The sequence below is a fragment of the Scyliorhinus canicula genome, chromosome 4, assembly GCF_902713615.1.
Source record: "Scyliorhinus canicula chromosome 4, sScyCan1.1, whole genome shotgun sequence".
In the NCBI taxonomy this organism is placed as follows: Eukaryota; Metazoa; Chordata; class Chondrichthyes; order Carcharhiniformes; family Scyliorhinidae; genus Scyliorhinus; species Scyliorhinus canicula.
The window spans coordinates 41,259,174-41,278,624 of record NC_052149.1 but is presented as its reverse complement, the minus strand read 5'-3'; the positions used below and the strand labels follow the sequence as shown (position 1 = coordinate 41,278,624).

The window sequence follows — 19,451 nt, the reverse complement described above, 5'->3', positions numbered from 1 at the left end:
TGATTTCTTTGATAAATTATGGATTCTAATGCTGAAAGGGTAGAGTGGGTAATGGGCTCGACTAGAAGGAATGCTCCAAGATGATTCATATCTCACATAGACGCGTCCATTTTGCATCACTGCTGCCCATTCTATCTTAAATAATTACACAGCAGATGAAGATACTTTTTTTAAAAAATATTTTTATCCTCCTTTTTCACATTTTCTCCCAAATTTACACCCAACAATAAACAGTAACAAATGTAATGTCAATCCCCATATTAATAACAACGATCCCATCCTCCCACCAAACCCCAGACATTGACCCGCATATTAACATAAACAAATGACAAAAAGGAATCAGGAATCACGCATTGTTACCATTACCACATACAGTCCCCCTCCCCCCAACCCTCCCAGCCCCAACCCCACTAATGTTCGATATGATCCAACTCTTGAAAGTGCATAATGAATAACGTCCATGAATTGTAGAATCCCTCCATCCTTCCCCTCAGTTCAAATTTGACATTTTCAAGCATTAAGAATTCTAGCAGGTCCCCTCGCCACACCAGGGAACAGGATCCGCCTTCGGGCGATCAACGAGGCGAAGGCTACAACATCTGCCTCTGCGCCCGTTTCCAACCCCGGCTGGTCCGACACCCCAAATATGCCTCCCGATGGCCCGGGTCCAGTTTCATGTGCACCACTTTAGAGATTACCCTAAACACCTCCTTCCAGTAATCCTCCAGCTTTGGACGGGACCAAAACATATAAACGTGGTTTGCGGGGCCTCCCCCGCAACGTTCACACACATCTTCTACCCCTCAAAGAGCCGGCTCATCCTCGCCCTTGTAAGGTGCGCTCTATACACCACTTTCAGCTGTATCAGCCCCAACCTCGCACACGAGGTGGAGGCATTCACCCTCTGGAGCATCTCACACCAGAGCCCCTCCTCCATACCCTCTCCCAACTCTTCCACTTTGCCTTTATCCCTTCTAATGGCGCCTTCTCCTCCTACAAAATAGCCCCGTAAACCACCGATACTACCCCCTTCTCCAGTCCCCCTGTCGTCAGCACCTCCTCCAGCAATGTGGCTCTACTGGGAAGCTGTGTATATCCTTTCTGGAAAAGTCTCGAACCTGCATGTATCTAAATATTTCCCCCTGCTCCAGCCCATACTTTGCTCCCATCTCCTTCAATCCCTCAAAACAACCAAGAAATAAATCTTTTAGTGTCCAAATTCCTTTCTCCTCCCATCTCCGAAAATTTCCATCCCACTTCCCTGACTATGGTCTATGGTTCCCCCGAATCAGCATTTCCCTTGACCCTGACCCCAACCCGAAGTGCTGTCGAAAGTGCCTTCAAATTTTCAACAAAGCTATTACTTCCGGACTCCCTGAGTATCTCCCCGGGCCGTGGGGAGCGGCACTGTTGCTCGCACCTTCAATCCCGACCCCCTACCCAAACTCTTCTCCATTCTGACCCAGTGAGGGTCAACCCCTCTGGGCCAGCTCCGTACCTTCTCCACATTCGCTGCCCAGTAATAATACATCAGGTTCGAAAGACCCAAACCCCGTCTGCCTGCCTCTCAGTAGTAGCACCTTTTTAATTCTAGCCACCTTCCCTCCCCATATGAACGAGGTGATCATCCCTTCAATCTCTCTAAAAAATGCCTTTGGCAGGAAAATCGGCAGGCATTGTAAAATAAACAGGAATCGCGGCAGCACCATTCATTTGAATTGCCCGTATCCGACCCACCAATGACAGAGGGAGACAATCCCACCTTGCCAAATCAGCTTTCACTCTCCCCACCAAACTAGAAATGTCGTACCTGCGGAGCACACTCCCTCCCCCCCCCAGAATCTCGGGCAACCTGCAGCCCCAGGTATCTGAAATGAGTCCCTGCCTTACGGATTGGCAGCCCCCCCCCCCCCCCCCCCACACCACTGCCCAAGACACCACAAAATATTCATTCTCGTCTAGATTTAATCTGTGCCCTGAGAAAGACCCAAACACGCGAAGCAGCTCGAGTATTCCCCCTATTGACACACTCTGTTCCGGCAGGTATAATAACAAGTCATTGGCATATAAGGACACCCTATGCTCTATCCGCCCCCCGCACAATCTCTTTCCATACTCCCAAACTTCTTAATGCGATGGCCAATGGCTCAATCGCGAGTGCAAACAGCAGGGGGGACATAGGACATCCCTGCCTAGTCCCACGGTGGAGAGGAAAGTATTCTGAGCTGATGTTATTTGTGCGGACACTGGCCTTCGGCTCATTATATAATAGCTGTACTCAGTCCACAAATCTGGGCCCAATTCCAAACTGCTCCAGAACTGCCATCAGGTACCCCCATTCTACCCGGTCAAACGCTTTCTCAGCGTCCAATGCCACAACCACCTCTGTTTCCTTCCCCTCTGCCGGTGCCATAACCACATTCAATACCCTCCTAATATTCAAAAAGAGCTGCCACCCTCTCACAAACCCTGCCTGATCTTCACCTATCACCTGCGGGAGGCACTCCTACAGCCTACTTGCCAGTAACTTCGCCAATATCTTCGCGTCCACGTTTAAAAGTGATTTGGGCCTATACGGCCCACACTCCGTCGGATCCTTATCTTTCTTAAGTAATAGGGAAATCGATGTCTGCCCCAAGGTTTATTATAACACCCCCCTCTCCATCACCTCCTCAAATATCCCCACCATCAGCGACACCAGCTTATTTTTGAATTTTTAAAATAATATTCCACCGGAAACCCATCCGGCCCTGCCACCTTCCCCGACTGCATCCACCCAAATGCATCTTTTATCTGCTGCTCCACTATCGCCCCCTCTAACGTAGCCCTGTTCCCCTCCCCTAACCTCGGGTACTCCAGCCCATCTAGAAATTCCTGCATCTCCCAGCCTCACCCAGGTGGCAGATGAAGATACTTAGTGGCACTGAATGAAGAGTAAAATGTATCCTTCACCTCTCTAAAGGTTTTGGTCCATTCTCACCAACAACATCTGCAAAACAGCTGTAGCTTCATCGCACCAAGCAAGAGAGCGGATTGGTGAGTAATTAGTAACTCTATCTTGTTAATCGTCGAGGAAGTAAAGTCATGGCAGGGTACCTCAGCCTCATGGAATACACATCCTGTGCCATAAGGGAAATGCTGGACACTTCTTGTGACCTGAACAGCTATATGTTAGAGCAGCTTGAGCCCCCGAGTTCAGAGCTAAAGCAAAATCTGGAATCACTACAGGGCATCTATGAGGCTGAGGGCTTCATGGTATCACATTTCTGGATGTGGTCACTCTGCAGCTTAAAGAGTGCAAGCCAAGAGGGAACGTGTGACCGCTTGGGAGTCAAGGAAGACTATGGAGGCATGAAGGAGTTTCCAAAGTGCATCTTGCTTTCCAAACAGTGTTCAGTCCTGAAATATTGGAAAGAGGACAGTTTCCTCTGGGGAGTGCAGCCAGGGCCAGGCACTGGCACCATCAGTGACTCAGTTGCACAGGGGGAGTGGAATTAGAAAGTGTAATCGAAGGGGAATTCAATAGTGAGGGGAATGGAAAAGTGCTCCAGGATGGTATGTTGCCTCCCTGATGTCAGGGAGCAGCTACAGGACATTCTGAGGAGGGAGGGTGAACAGGTAACGGTTTTGGTCCATTCTGCCACCGATGACATGGGAGGTCCTACTGAGGCGAGATTAACCGACAGGACTTCTCCAGATTACTCCTGGTGTCACATGCTAAAGAGTACAGAAATCACAAGATGGAGTTGATGAATAAGTGGCTGAAATATCTTACGAATTAAAGCAAAGCTTTTGTTGAGGTAAAAGGGTTACAACATTTCCAAGCACAAACATCCTTACAGTCGATTTATTAGAAGTAGAGGTCAGGGATCTTTCAACAGAGAAGTATAAACATCAGGGCCAGAGGCCAATTAAAAAGTGGCACATATCTCAGGATACTGTGAGGCCTGGATAGAGTGGACGTGGAGAGGATGTTTCCACTTGTAGGAAAAACTAGAACCAGTGGGCACAATCTCAGACTAAAGGGACGATCCTTTGAAAGAGATTAAGAGGAATTTCTTCAGCCAGGGGGGTGGAACTCTTTGCCGCAGAAGGCTGTGCAGGCCAAATCATGGAGTGTCTTTAAGACAGAGATAGATAGGTTTTTGATTAATAAGGGGATGAGGGGTTATGGGGAAAAGGCAGGAGAATGGGGATGAGAAAAATATCAGCCATGATTGCATGGCGGAGCAGACGCGATCGGCCGAGTGGCCGAATTCTGCTCCAATGTCATATGGTCATATGGCTGGATAGGTAGGAAGGAGGCCAAGAAAGCATACAAGGTACTTGCTTTTCTAAGCCAAGGCACAGAGTATAAGATCTGGAAGGTTATGTTGGATATCTTATCCAATATCCTAGTTAAGCCACAGCCAGAGTGATGTGTGTAGTTGTGGTCACTGCACTATAGAAAATATGAGATTTTGCTGGGGAGGGTACAGAGATTTATCAATATGCTGCTTAGACTGGTGAATCTTGAAGAAAGATTGTGTGGGGTTGTTCCTTTGGAACAGAGGCAGCTGAGGGGAGACCTAATTGAATTGTATAAACTTATGAGGGGTCTAGATAGAGCGGTTAGGAAGGCTTTCGGGGAGGGAAACGGGGGCGCGATAGCGGCAACCATCCGGGACTGACACACCGCTGCAAAGTGGCCTTTCTTGCAACAAGCTTTGCAGGTCGCGGTTTTGGCCGAGCAGCATTGGCGAGGGTGCTTCTGCTGACCGCAGAAGTAACAGTGGGGACCCCCAGGGACGCGGTGCGGCGAGGAGCGCAGGCATAGTGCGCGGGGGCGGCTGCTGGGGGGGCCGGTTGCAGGGTCCACGAGGGGTAGGACGGGTGGGCCTGGGGGGCCGTTTGCGGGGTCCACGCGGGGTAGGACGGGTGGGCCGAGCGGCTAGCGGAGTAAGATCGCGCACTACAGGAGTTGGCCATCATGGAAAGCGCCAGAGTTTTTGTGGCTGCGAGGTAGAGGACGGCCCCTTCCAGCAGTCGTTGCCAGATGGGTCCGATGCAATGCCTGTAACAAAGGCATCGCGCATGAGTAAGTCATAGTGTTCCGTGGCTGTAAGGGCCCGGCAGTCTCAGTCTCGTACTAGAGGTATAAGGGCCCTCCAGAAGTCCTCAATCGACTCACCCGGCTGCTGGATGCGAGTAGAGAGTTGATGCCTCGCAAACAGGGTGTTCGTCGACTGTGCATAGTTCTCCTTGAGCAGTTCCATAGCTGCGGTGTAGTCGGTCGCATCTCGAATTAGCGGAAAGACGCTGGAGCTAAGTCTCGAGTACAGGAGTTGCTTTTTCTGAGCCTCCGTCGGGGGAGGGTCCGCTGAAGAGATGTAGGCCTCGAAGACTGCAAGCCAGTGAACAAAGTCTTTCCTGGCGTGAGGCGACTGCAGATCCAGCTGCAGACTGTCAGGCTTGATTCTGATGTCCATGGTGAACGGGAAATCACACTGCAATAAATTGTGGTGCTAACAATTGCACTCAAAGACGAGAGACAAGTACAATCGAGGCTTTATTGCTGTGTGATGCTATTCCTCCGGCTGCAACTGTAGACTAGGGTCTGAGTGACTCACACGCATATTTATACACAAGCTCCTTGCGGGCGGGGCTAACCGGCAGGGGCTTACCGGAGGAACCTGTATTACAGGTACAGCCATACATTCCCCCTACTGTAAGTATGCATATCATAAGGGCAATTTATCATGGCCAATCCACCTAACCTGCACATCTTTGGACTGTGGGAGGAAACCGGAGCAGCCGGAGGAAACCCATGCACACACGAGGAGGATGTGCAGACTCTGCACAGACAGTGACCCAAGCAGGAATCGAAACTGGGACCCTGGAGCTGTGAAGCAATTGTGCTATCCACAATGCTACCATGCTGCCCCAAATGTAGACGGTGAGCCTCCTGAAATGAAAATCGCTTATTGTCACGAGTAGGCTTCAATGAAGTTACTGTGAAAAGCCCCTAGTCGCCACATTCCGGCGCCTGTCCGGGGAGGCTGGTACGGGAATCGAACCGTGCTGCTGGCCTGCTTGGTCTGCTTTAAAAGCCAGCGATTTAGCTGAGTGAGCTAAACCAGCCCCTGCATCTATACTGTTCAATTCCGTGAAAGTACCTGATCAATCCAACCAAAGCTTTGCTTTAGGTAAAAGAATTCCAAATCGTCAAAGCAGAGGTTAGGGGTCATTCCACAAGAGAAGTATGACGATCAGGGCAAGGGGAAAGCAAGTAGCCGGCACATATCTCAGAAGAAGGAAAATGAAATACCATATAATAATAATAATAACCTTTGTCACAAGTAGGCTTACATTAACACGGCAAGGAAGTTACTGTGAAAATCCCCTCGTCGCCACATTCCGGCGCCTGTTTGGGTACACAGAGGGAGAATTTGGAATGTCCAATTCACCTAACAAGTACGCCTTACGAGATATGTGGGTGAAAACCGGAGCACCTGGAGGAAACCCACAGAGAGAACGTGCAGACTCCACACAGACAGTGACCCAAGCGGGAATCAAACCCGGGACCCTGGCGCTGTGAAGCAACAGTGCTAACCACTGTGCTACCGTACGGCACCCCACCCCCACCACCCTACTTCAAACAAATAATTAAATGGAAATGAGGGTGTGGGAGTGTGCAGACCACGTAAAGTAGTGGGAAGTAGTAATTATTTTATAAACGAGCACAGGAGCTACGAAAAGAAATTTTAGCACTCAAGGCAGGGAAATCTCAAGGCAATAACAGCAACACTTGGAAAATCAGCTTCGCAGCTTCTTCACATTGACCCGATTAAGAGTTTTCACAGAACTATAAAATCAGGAACTGAACTGAGTAATTCCAAGAATGATTTCTCTCATAATTCAGAACATGCCTCAAATAATCACCTTCCCAAGGGTTCGTACGGCGTCTGAGCCTCGGTCATAGAGAGGATAGATCAGTTCTCCAGACTCTGATGTGCTGCTGCAAAACTCATAAATCAGGATCTTTTTTCCTTCACGTATAATTATAGCCATGAACAGAGAATTTTCCCTCGTCATTTATCATTTTCCCCCTCGATCTGAGGCGAAGGACTAAGTTCGAACGCCTTACAGGAAATGCAAGCAATATTTTGCACAGATCCAGATTACACAAAACCCTCAATTTAAAAAGATATGTGGTCTGAGATGGATTGCACGCCACTGCCAGGTCAATAACAAACCACAACAGCCAATGGTTAGAAAACCATGCTGAATGCATACCCAGTTCCTGCTCTGTGTTCCCATGGTGAGGCTCCTACCACATGTGCAAAGCTGAAAAATTATCCCTTATACATGTTCCCCCTTGTCAGAAAAAAGGGCCATGCTCACTTGCACAGATTGGGCGGCATGTTAGCACTGTTGCTTCACAGCTCCAGATTCAATTCCCGGCTTGGGTCACTGTATGTGTGGAGTCTGCACGTTCTCCCCATTTCTGTGTGGGGAGGTTTCCTCCCACAGTCCAAAGATGTGCAGGTTAGGTGGATTGGCCATGCTAAATTGCCCGTAGTGCACAAAAATATTAGGTGTGGTTGCTGGGTTATAGGTATAGGCTGGAGGCGTGGGCTTAAGTAAGATGTTCTCTCCAAGGGCCGGGGCAGATTCGATGGGCCGAATGGCTTGCTTCCGCATTGTAAATTCTATGATTCTATGATGTGAAATTGGGATCCATAAATAATAAAGCAGTTTACATTGCAATGGGAGTACAAAACTAAAAGATATATTTGTACAGCACTCCACACAAAGTTAGGAGTTGGTGCCAAAGCAGTGAATAAAATGGTGAAGGAGACGAAACCTAGAGTTCGGAAAAGGGTTTTGAAGAACAGGGCCTGTTTCTAATGGTTCATGATTAGTAATTTGTAACGGTGCATCTTCAAGTCAGATCAGGTCATCTAGCTGGAGGAAATCAGCAGACACAAATGCAAAAATGCTCAAGACAAATGTCTACTTTTTCAATATATGAAATTCCCATAGTCCAAAATTATTGCCCGCATCACCATGACACTGAGAAACATGCCAATGGTGCCGTGAATCATTCAGGTCAGTCTGGAAAATGATAATCAACGTGAAAGAGAAAGTGGGCGACAAACATCTTGCCAGGAATTACTCATATACTCATCTTACTCATAGCGAGCACCTGCTCAGGGCTCGAGGGGAACTTGCAGTGGGAGGGGCAGGACCCAGTGCTCATGGTCCACATAGGTTCCAACGACATAAGCAGGATAAGGAAGGAGGTTCTGCATAGTCAGTACGAGGAGCGTGGCACCAAATTAAGAAGAAGAACCTCAAAGGTAATGGTGTGATTCTACGGCCACACTGCGCCCGAAAAGCAGCTCGCCACGGCTCAACACGACCAATAAAAGCCCGCTCAAAGGATCTATTGGGCTCGCAACGCCTCGCGTGTTAGATCGCACGAGGCTTTGCGACATAAATCCCACCCATTGTGGGTCGCATCACTTATGGCAAATCTGTATATTAGAGCGAGACAGCTAGTCTCACCCTAATACGCAGTTTTCTGAGGTACCCGAGGCGTTGGGATCTATATCCTTCGCCTCGGAGACCTCGGACGAGCACCATTCAGCACTGGTCCCCACAAACGGGAATCAAAGGGCACTCGTGGGGGTCTCCCAGGGGATCGGAGGCCCCCAAGTGTATGCCGTTTGGGCAGGGTGGTGTCCCGGCACTGCTAGTATCACACGGGCACCCTGACACTATCAGCCTGGCAACACCATCTGGGAACCAACCTGACACTGCCAAGATGCCCAGGTGGCACCGCCAGCAGTTAGGGAGGGTGCCAGGTTGACACTGCCAAGGTGCTGGGCTGGCATTTCTATTGCAGGTGCGATCAGGCCGGGATGCCCCACGCGGGTGTTTGGGGGTGATGCGAGGGGGGCCCAGGACCCTCCCATAGTGCATTGGGGCTTGGGGGGCAGGGAGGTCACGTCGGGTCTTCGGAGATCGGAAAGCAATTTTTAAGTGGAGCACCTCAGGAAACACACTAGACACGGAGAGAACGTGGAAACGTCACACAGACAGTCACCCGAGGCTGGAATCGGACGGGGAGCCCTCGCCCTGAGGCAGCAGTGTTCACCACTGTGCCTGGTGAATGTTTTCTGCATGCGACTGGTAGCAGAGAATAAAAATAGCTCCTGATAATATATCTGACCGAATCGTAAGACTCTCACCCACACATGGTGTGGGATCAGATTTATGATGAAACTGAACAAGTCACATCAGAAAAATATGGTGAGTGGAAAAGGAACTAGTGACATTATTGAACAAAAGGGCACCTGAAGTTACTGGTAAAATATAGTTTTTCAAATATTCGCTGTTGGTTTGTGTCGGTGCATACGCAAATGTGTCAAGGGTGGATTTTCTGAATGGATGTCACACATTTTTGAACTGGAGCATATGCTGAGAAATCACAGATTTATGCCACTTGGTTTTTCTTCCATTCATTCTCAAGGATGGAAACTCTTGGGAAGTACTTGATTTTTCTCCGACTTCCATCCCTTGCAGGTGAAGCACTGTGCTGCAAGTGCAGATTAGCCCGACAACATGGTGGACAATTAAGGCCCCAATCACACACAGAATAAATTGGCAATATCCAGCTCCTCACCTAAAGCTCCATAAAGTCTGCTTCTTTCTTCTTCTTTTATGTGCGTTGCATGCAGCACACACCAAGAGCTGACAGACAATTCATTCCCTCTTGCTAGAGACAAGCTCATGTGCAGGTCTGTGCCAGCTCTTGCACATGTACCCAGCTGGTAAAAGCTGATAACAGCAGCAGGGGCTTTGCTGCACAGCTCGGGAGGTTGGGCCACATTTCACAGACTTGTCATAGCACATTGACGAAAAACCTTGGATATGGCTGATTCACACTGAGGACAAAAAAATTGTGAAATGTATTAATTTTATAAAATCTTAAATTGAAAGAAAGCAATAAGGAATTTAGCTCCTAAGAGTGGCTCTTATATTTACGAGTCGCAAACTCTATTTTCCCCAAAAAGGGTATGAGGTAATGTTTCATTGGCACAGAATCTGTTTGAAAAGGATTTTTGGGAGCTTTGCCAAATTTTAAACCAGCAGAGTGCCATGGATCAGGTCAATGAGAAACCATAGGGCGCATGAATAGGGCCCGCAACGAGGATGAGGCATGATACAGTCACTGTGGTCTGGTCTGCAGCTTGGCCCACAGTTTTAAATTAGGTTGGTCAGACAGTTTGCAAAATAGCTGCTGAATAAGAACAGCAACATGGATAGGTGTTTAAAGTGCATAATTAAACATATTGAGCAGAATTTAATGGAACAATTTCTCAGTTCATTTGCAGCGTTTTTTTCAAGGAGTTTCCAGCCGGCTCTGCCAGCGAGTTCCCCACCAGTACTAAACAACACTTGGTTACTTTTTTGGGCTCTGGGGAATTTCTCACCAGTTTAGCCCACACTTGGCACGAAGGAGCGGAACTTAGAGATCGGCCCGCCATTTTGAAAAGGTGCCCCGATGTCTAAGTGAGCTTGTGGGTCACCCCCCACCCATGGGCAATGTCACCCCCTAAACACATGGCACTGCCCCACCTCGACCCCAAGTGAGAACAGCCCAGCATGGTCTCTCTGGGCCCCCCCCCTTGTTCAGGCCCCCCTCCAGGATGCCCACCCGTCACATTCCCAACCTCCCAGAGGCCCCTACTTAGCTACTTACCCTGCACCCACCCACCCTTCAAACCCCCACCACCACCCTCCTTTCATGGGCATGGCCCACCCTGGCACCTGTGCTGCCTTGCACTGTCACCCTGGCAGGGCTCCTGCCAGCTTGACAGTGCCACCCAGGCACCTTGGTAGTAGCAGGGTGGCAGTGCCATCCTGCACTGCCCCTGACCACCTAGGGGCCTCCAATGGCCTGGGAGACCCCTTTTGTGTGGATCCTATTTGGGAAATCCAAGTTTGTGTGGACCAGTACTGAACGGAACCCAGTAGTAACCTCCCAGGGGAGGCTGATAGATCCTGGGTAAGCAGGCCTAAGTAGGTTTAAAACCCAACTTAGGCACATGCCGTTTGGTCACGCCCCATTTAGGCGTGATTCCGATGCCACTCCCGGTATCCACCGGCCACATTGCGTTCTCAAGCCCAAGACTCAAGCCGGTAGATCGCACCCATTAGTACACCACAGGTATTCATGGATGGCTTGTTTTAAACACTGTCCTTCGATTTCAGCATTCTGATCCTATCTACATATGGTAACACATTAGAGAATTATAATGTGCAGCAATCCACAGCAGAGGGTGAGCTTAGTGCAGTGGTAGCATTTTTTCCCTAATCCAGTGGTAGCTCTGAACAAGGACTGCATTGTCGGGTGGAGACACTGAACCAAGGCCCTGTCTGCCTGTTCAACGATTCATACAATATCACATGGCAATAAAGAGAGACTAACAACACAGAGTTCTTCTGGTAACCTGACCAACAATTATCTCTCAATCAATGTCACCAAAATCAGGCGACCAGATCATATAGCATGTTGCTGTGTTTGGGACTTGTGTACAAATTGGCTGTCAAAAGCAAGTTAGTGCTTCTTAAGAACTCTGGAATGTGCTGAATACTTCTTTCATCTATCATCATGTTTATTTAATTTACCGTGACTAAATTTACTGCCGATGAAAGCATTGTCCAAGTCATCTTCACACACACAAGCAGCAATATCTTTTACATTAGGCTTTGTTTTTGACCAAGTTTGATTCCAGCATTTTCCTCGTCGTTGCAGGAGTTCCATAACTGTTTTTTAAATTTAGAGTACCCAATTCTTTTTTTTTAAATCAATTAAGGGGAATTTAGCGTGGCCAATTCATTTACCGTGCACATCATTTTGGGTTGGGAGGGTGAGAGCCACGCAGACATAGGGAGAATGTGCAAACTCCACACGGACAGTGACCCGGGGCCGGGATCGAACCCATGTCCTCAGTGCCATGAGGCAGCAGCGCTAACCACTGCACCACCATGCTGCCCCCTGGAGTTCCAGAACTTGGGGCCATACAGCACTCAGCACAGGAAAGTTGCTGTCCAGGCATTAAACTGGCACATTTGAGAAATTGTGAATTTTTAATCACATTGACAAAAACTGGGCGCTTTCTATCATGGTCGGTCAATCCAGAACACTAACTTTATCCTCCGGTAAGATGTTGAGAATCTATCCTGTGACCATGTTGAAAATCTATCCTGTGACCATGTTGAAAATCTTAAGAGAGAAAACGCCAAAATAATGAGGAGTAGAGAAATAAATTAAATGGGTTTTGTAATGAACTCCAATTGGCTTTATTGGTTGGCCAATTGGAGTATGAGCTCCCTCAATGATAGCTCATTGAGGGGGCCAATATAATCACCTGTGTAGGCTTTGAGCCAGTCTTACTGATACGGCCGCACCCGTGTCTATTTCCATTATTGTCGGCCGCCCGTTCACCCGAGGGGTAATCCTAATGGGTTCTGCTGACTCTCCACAAATCTGCCGTCTGTCCATCTATTTGCATTGGTACATCAATATGGCCCCTCAACGGGGCTGGTTTAGCACCGGGCTAAAATACTGGCTTTTCAAGCAGGCCAAGCAGCGCGGGTTCAATTCCCGTAACAGCCTCCCCGAACAGGCGCCGGAATGTGGCGACTAGGGGCTTTTCACAGTAACTTCATTTGAAGCCTACTCGTGACAATAAGCGATTTTCATTTCATATTCAGGTGGCGATTTATTTGGACGATGTCTTGATCACGGGTAGGACAAACAGGGAACACTTAAGGAACCTGGAGGAAGTGCTCAGGCGTTTCGCAAAGGCAGGCGTACGGCTAAAAAGGGAAAAATGTGTTTTTCTTGCCCCACAAGTCACGTACCTGGGATATAAAGTAGACGAGTCAGGCTTACATCCATTAGAAGACAGAGTAAGGGCAATAAAAGAAGCCTCAGCTCCCACCACGGTCCAGGAGTTACGATCATTTCTAGGGTTGGTAACATATTATGGAAAATTTATTGAAAATAGGGCGTCCATCCTGGAACCCCTCCACCAGCTACTAAAAAAGGGGCAAGAATGGAAATGGTCCACCTGCCAAAACAGAGCATTTAGGGACATTAAGGAACAGCTGTCATCCGAAAATGTCCTAGAGCATTATGACTCAAGGAAGGAGTTGGTGGTCACTTGTGATGCATCCCCATATGGGGTAGGAGCCGTCTTTGCCCACAGTGGAAGGAATGGGGAAGAACGGCCAATAGCCTATGCTTCGAGGACCTTGGCAATGGCTGAGGGGAAGTACGCCCAAATCGAGAAGGAAGGACTGGCAGTGATATTCGCAGTAAAAAAATTTCACCAGTATCTATACGGGCGGAAATTCACCACAGTGACGGACCATAAGCCGTTATTAGGGTTATTAAAAGACGACAAGTCAATACACCCGATTGCATCAGCTAGAATCCAACGCTGGCCGTTGCTACTGGCGGCATATAGATACGTTCTGGAGCACAGACCGGGAATGCGAGTAGCACATGCAGATGCTTTGAGCAGACTTCCCCTCCCGGACACTCCGCCGCAAATACCAAAAGTAGAGGAGACAGTAATGACTCTAAGTTTTTTGGACACCCTACCAGTAGACGCACAACATATTCTGTTGTGGACGCAAAAAGACCCAGTTTTAGCCAAGATGAATCATTTACTGCTAACAGGGGAACTGGAAAGACCAGTGGAGCCTCAGATGCACCCATACTGGAGCAGAAGGGACCAAATAACCGTAGAAGACGGTATCCTATTATGGAGAGCCAGGGTAATCGTCCCAGCTCAGGGCCGTCAGGCAATCTTAACCGAGTTACATCACGGACACCCAGGGGTGTCTAAAATGAAGATGCTAGCTCGAAGCTACGTTTGGTGGCCAGGTTTGGACACAGACATAGCAGCCTTGGTACGTCGGTGCCAGGATTGTCAACAGGGGCAAAGAGTGCCACCAGCGGCGCCATTGCACCCGTGGGAATGGCCAGGCAGACCGTGGACCCGCCTGCATATTGACCATGCCGGCCCTTTCATGGGCTCAATGTTTTTGGTGATAGTGGACGCCCACTCCAAATGGTTGGACGTCCAACGGGTAAACACGGCAAGCACAGCATCGACAATTGAAAAGCTCAGGGCCTCGTTTGCAACACATGGATTTCCGGAGGTATTGGTGTCGGACAACGGAACGGCATTCACAAGTGGGGAATTTGGAAAATTCCCGAAGGAAAACGGAGTCCGTCACATCAAAACGGCCCCTTACCATCCAGTGACCAACTGCCTGGCAGAGAGAGCGGTCCAGACACTTAAAGCGGGACTCAAGAAGCAGCCGGCAGCGTCAATCCTCCTCCCCGAGGAGGAGGAAGAACAACTTCCAAGGAGGTCATCAAGGAAAAGATGGGCACCTATAAGGTACTCCCCGCCCACTTCGGAGAACGACCCGGCGGACGACACAGAGGTGACAGACCCAGACATGAGGAGCAGGAAGAAGCTCAGAGGAATGCCAGCTGGCAGGAATTCCTCGGACCTTGGGAGGGAGGGGTGTAATGAACTCCAATTGGCTTTATTGGTTAGCCAATTGGAGTATGAGCTCCCTCAATGATAGCTCATTGAGGGGACCCATATAATCACCTGTGTAGGCTTTGTGAGCAGTCTTAAGTTGACTGGACTGCTAGCAGCACTGTTTGTAGCTGCTCCTGTAATATCGTTATTGTAAATAAATATTGGTGCGGTGATGGAATTCCTGCCTCCCGTGGATTACTACAGGTTTCCTGCTGTGAGAGTGGACTCAGTCAAACAAAAACATAGAAAAATGTTTTAAAACTGTAATAAATCACCAAATAAGAATGTACCAAAGAGCAGGAGGTCCTAGAGCACAGTAGAGATAAAGGGAGACAGAGCAAAATATTTAGAGAGAGAGCACACTGCGAGAACAGCTGGAGGTCTGAAGGCACAGTGAAAATAAAGTAACGGCGGTGGGGAGAGGGGGACAGATGCTGATAGAGACAGACAGACAGAACAAGTGTCCTTGAAAGGCCGCTTGAAGCTTTTTAAGGGTCATGTGATCTGACTGGCCAGTCGAAGTAGCGCGCGGATACTGGGGCTGCGCGCACTGTGGGCTTTCACAGGCAGAATTGATCCCGGAGCTGCAGAGTCAGCAGCACATCCTAGCACCCTGTATATAGTTATAGTTATTCTCATAAATAGTTTGTTGTTGTTCAAACCTGGTGGTCGCCAATCATTCAGATATCACATTGGTGACAAGGATCATTGGAAGCATCTTCGAATTGCCACGCAGAAGAGGAAACAGACGTCGGTGCTCAAGTCAAGCCAGTCTACAACTAGTGAGTCAACAAAGTGCCTCTTTATGGTAAGTTAGAGCTGATTGACCCTAACTCCAAAGATTGGGTTTAATATGTTGAAAGTCTGCAGTACTTTTCCTGGGCAAACAAAATGGGGGGAGAAGAGAAAAATCATACAATTACAGCCTGTGGAGACCAAACTTTAAATTTAACCACGAGTTTGACGCCTCCACGCCCTCCGACACACAAGGGTAATACCACCCGAAACCCTTGACAATTATGCAAAGTTATAAATTCAATTTGGCTACAGGAGCCCCTGGAGAAGCGATAGCAGCCTTTGTGGCCATATTAAGGCAAATAGCAGAGCACTGTGAATTTGGACCTGCCCTTAATGACATTTTCAGAGACCATCTAGTGTCTGAGGTGAATAACGCTGCAATATTGAAGAAATTGTTGGCAGAGTTTCAGATAACCCTGAAGAAAGTGCTAGAAGGTGCTCTAGCTATGAGAAGTGCAGGAATGGCACTCTAGAGCTTCAAAGTGCGCAAGGCAGCAAAATCCACCAAGTTCTGCAAAGAAGCTGCTGGCGGAACCAGTGCTAAGTTACGGACGCAGAGTTTCGAGCAGAGAAATGCAGAAAGCGAGAGAATGCAGAAATGTAAAAGATTCAGCCAGCATCCAGGAGTAGTGAAGAGTGCTATAGATGTTGGGGGGGGGGGGTGTCATTCCCAGGAGAAGTGCCGATTTTAAGAAGCCGCGTGTTTTGCCTGTGATAGAACAGAGCACGTAGGGCACAAATGCAAGAATAAGCAGGGCCTGCCCAGTGAAAGCAAGATCAGCAAATCGGGTTCCAGTGCACAGCATGGAAGGTAACTCAGATAATGGACAAAATATCTTTAGATTGAAGAATATAAAGGTGGGCAACGTAGCACCAATTAATGGTCAATGGTTGTCCGCTCAAGATGAAGGTAAATAGAGAAGGCTCCGCCACGGTAGTTGGAAAACAAACTTACCGATACCTCCAGGCAGGGGTTCAATCCGAGATTAAAAAACACTGCAGCTAGGCAGGCCAAGGATATGGGTGAGGCTATTAAGATGAAGGGGACAACAACAACCCCTGAGAGTTACAGGCAGCACTCGGCCCAGCTACTGTTAATCGTAATTTCAAGCCAGGGATTAAGTTTGATGGGGCATGATTGGTTCCAAGAGGTCAAGTTAAACTGGCTGGAAATTTTGAAGATAGATGAAGGGAGCCTGCATGAAGTCCTAAGGAATACCAAGATGTATTCCAGGAGGAATTGGGTAAAATCAGAGGGTGAAAGGCCAAGATTCATGTGGATCATGAAGCTACACCGAGGTTCTAAATGGCCAGGCCTGTGCCTTACTCATTGCATGAAGAAGTGGAGGCCCAGTTGAGGAGACTAGAAGATTTGGGCATCATCAAGCCGTAACAATTTGCAGGGTGGGCAGCACACATTGTACCTGTAGTTAAACCTGACAAGACCGTTCACATCTGCAGACACTACAAGTTGTCAATAAACCAGGCGGCAAAATTAGACAGGTACCACATCCGCAAAATAGAGAACCTGCACACGAAATTGGCTAGGGGCTTAACACACACCAAGTTAGACATGAGTCATGTGTACCAGAAACTGGAACTGGATAATGCATCCAGATAATTTGTCACCATTAATAGGCTCAAAGGTTTTTTGCTTGTGCCATTTATCAACGAGTCTGCTGCAAGATTTACTAAAAGTAAAGTTTAGGGGGCAGCAGGGTAGCATGGTGGTTAGCATAAATGCTTCACAGCTCCAGGGTCCCAGGTTCGATTCCCGGCTGGGTCACTGTCTGTGTGGAGTCTGCACGTCCTCCCCCTGTGTGCGTGGGTTTCCTCCGGGTGCTCCGGTTTCCTCCCACAGTCCAAAGATGTGCGGGTTAGGTGGATTGGCCATGCTAAATTGCCCGTAGTGTCCTAATAAAAGTAAGGTTAAGGGGGGGTTGTTGGGTTACGGGTATAGGGTGGATACGTGGGTTTGAGTAGGGTGATCATGGCTCGGCACAACATTGAGGGCCGAAGGGCCTGTTCTGTGCTGTACTGTTCTATGTTCTAGTTATTTACTTAGATTGTGTGTTGATAACGTGAGCCACAGAGGAGGAACATTTATCCAACCTGGAGGAAGTTTTAAAACGATTCCAGAATGCTGGTGTGCGGTTAAAGAGAGAGAAATGCACCTTTCAAATGAACGAGGTGGCTTATCCCGGTTATAAAGTAGATGCACAAGGGTTACATTCAATGGAAGATAAAGCAAGGGTCATTAAGAAACCACCAGCTCCATGGAATACATCAGAGCGAAAATGTATGGTTGGAATGGTAAATTATTACGGATGGTTCATTCTCAACCTATCAACAATGCAAACACCTTTGCATGCACTGTTAAAAAAAATGCCAGAAATGGTGTCCAAAAACACCCCAGAAGGAAGCAAGTGAAACAAGCCCTTCCATCAATGTGCTTACTAATTCATTTTGAATCCTTCCAAAGAAGTAATACTCACTTGCGATGCATCTCCATGTGGAGTTGACACTATTTTGCCACATACAATGAATGATGGGACAGAAAGACACATTGGCTATGGTGGAAGGACCCTGATTGATATGGAAAGGGGATATTCACAAATCGAGGAGAAGGGCCTAGTCATCAGAAAATGGTATCAGAAAGTTTCATCAGTACATTTACGCGAGGCACTTTACAGTCGTCACCGGATATAAACCTGTACTTGGGCTTTTCAAGGAAGATAAAGCAATCTCCTCCAATTGCTTCTGCGAGGACAAAGCATTGGGGCTTTGTTATTGGCTACCTATGAATACACTTTCCAACATCCATTAGGGGCACACATGGCCAATGCAGACGCCTTAAGTTGTCTTCCATTATCGGAAAGTACACTACCCCCCCCCCCCCCCCCATCAATGCCTCAGAATATCGTCTTAGCCTTAAATGTTCTTGATACATTACCTGTATGTGCACAGCAGATAAAGTACTGGACCCAAAGAGATCAGACCTCATCAAAAGTCAGGCATATGACTCCACATGGTTGGCATCATGACAGGATGTCAGAACAGTTGAAGCCTCATCAAATCAAGGAAGGATGAACTTAGCTGGGAGGGCGGCATCCTCCCTGCACCTGGAAGGAAGCTACTACTTGATGATTTGCACAGCGGCCACTCTGGAATGTCAAAGATGAAAATGTTGGCTCATAGTTATGTTTGGTGGCCCAGGATAGTCACAAATATCGAAGGAATAGCAGAACAGTGAGTCCAATGCCATCTGCAACAAAAATTACCATTTGCAGCCTCAATGCACCCTTGGGAATGGCCAGGTCAGCCTTGAGTAACAGCGCATGTCAATCACGCAAGTCCATTCATGGGTACAATGTTCCTGCTATTAGTGGACGTGCATTCAAAGTGGTTAGATGTTTAAGAGATAAAGCCCTCAACCACCTTTGCTACAATTGATAAGCCATATCACTGCTTTGGCCTCCCTAGTCTGCCAACGGTACTAGCTTCAGACAATGGGACGGTATTTACCAGTGCTGGGTTCCAACACTTCATTCCATAAAATCAGATTAAACAAATATGTACCGCACCTTACCACCCCTCCTCGAATGGACTCACTGAATGTGCTATACAGATGTTTAAGGCAGCCATGAAAAAAGCAACACCAGCATCCCTGGAGATAAAACTGGTGGGCTTCCTCATTACTTACAGAACCATGCCATACATGACCACTAGAGTATCCCCTGCTGAGCTAATGATAGGTTGTCGGTTAAAAAAACCATTGTTGATTATTATTTAAAAACTCCCATCTCGTTCACCAATTTCTCCATCCTTACCCGGTCTGGCCAACATGGTTCACATCAATATGGTTGACTTTAAATTAGAGATGAGCAATAAATGTTGCTCCAGCCAGCGATGCCCACATCCCATACAAATGAATTTATAAACACTTGATGTTCATTATGCAATCATACAGTGCAGAAGAGGCCATTCGGCCGATCAGGTCTGCACTGGCCCTTGGAAAGAGCACCCTACTTA

General features: G+C 48.0%; 1 protein-coding gene across 4 annotated transcripts in view; it reads right to left on the bottom strand.

The window, feature by feature from the left end:
- The window catches only part of b4galt2 (UDP-Gal:betaGlcNAc beta 1,4- galactosyltransferase, polypeptide 2), a 495,634-nt gene that overhangs the window by 368,429 nt on the left and 107,754 nt on the right, over positions 1 to 19,451 (bottom strand). The gene's annotated exons all lie outside the window — the stretch shown is intronic.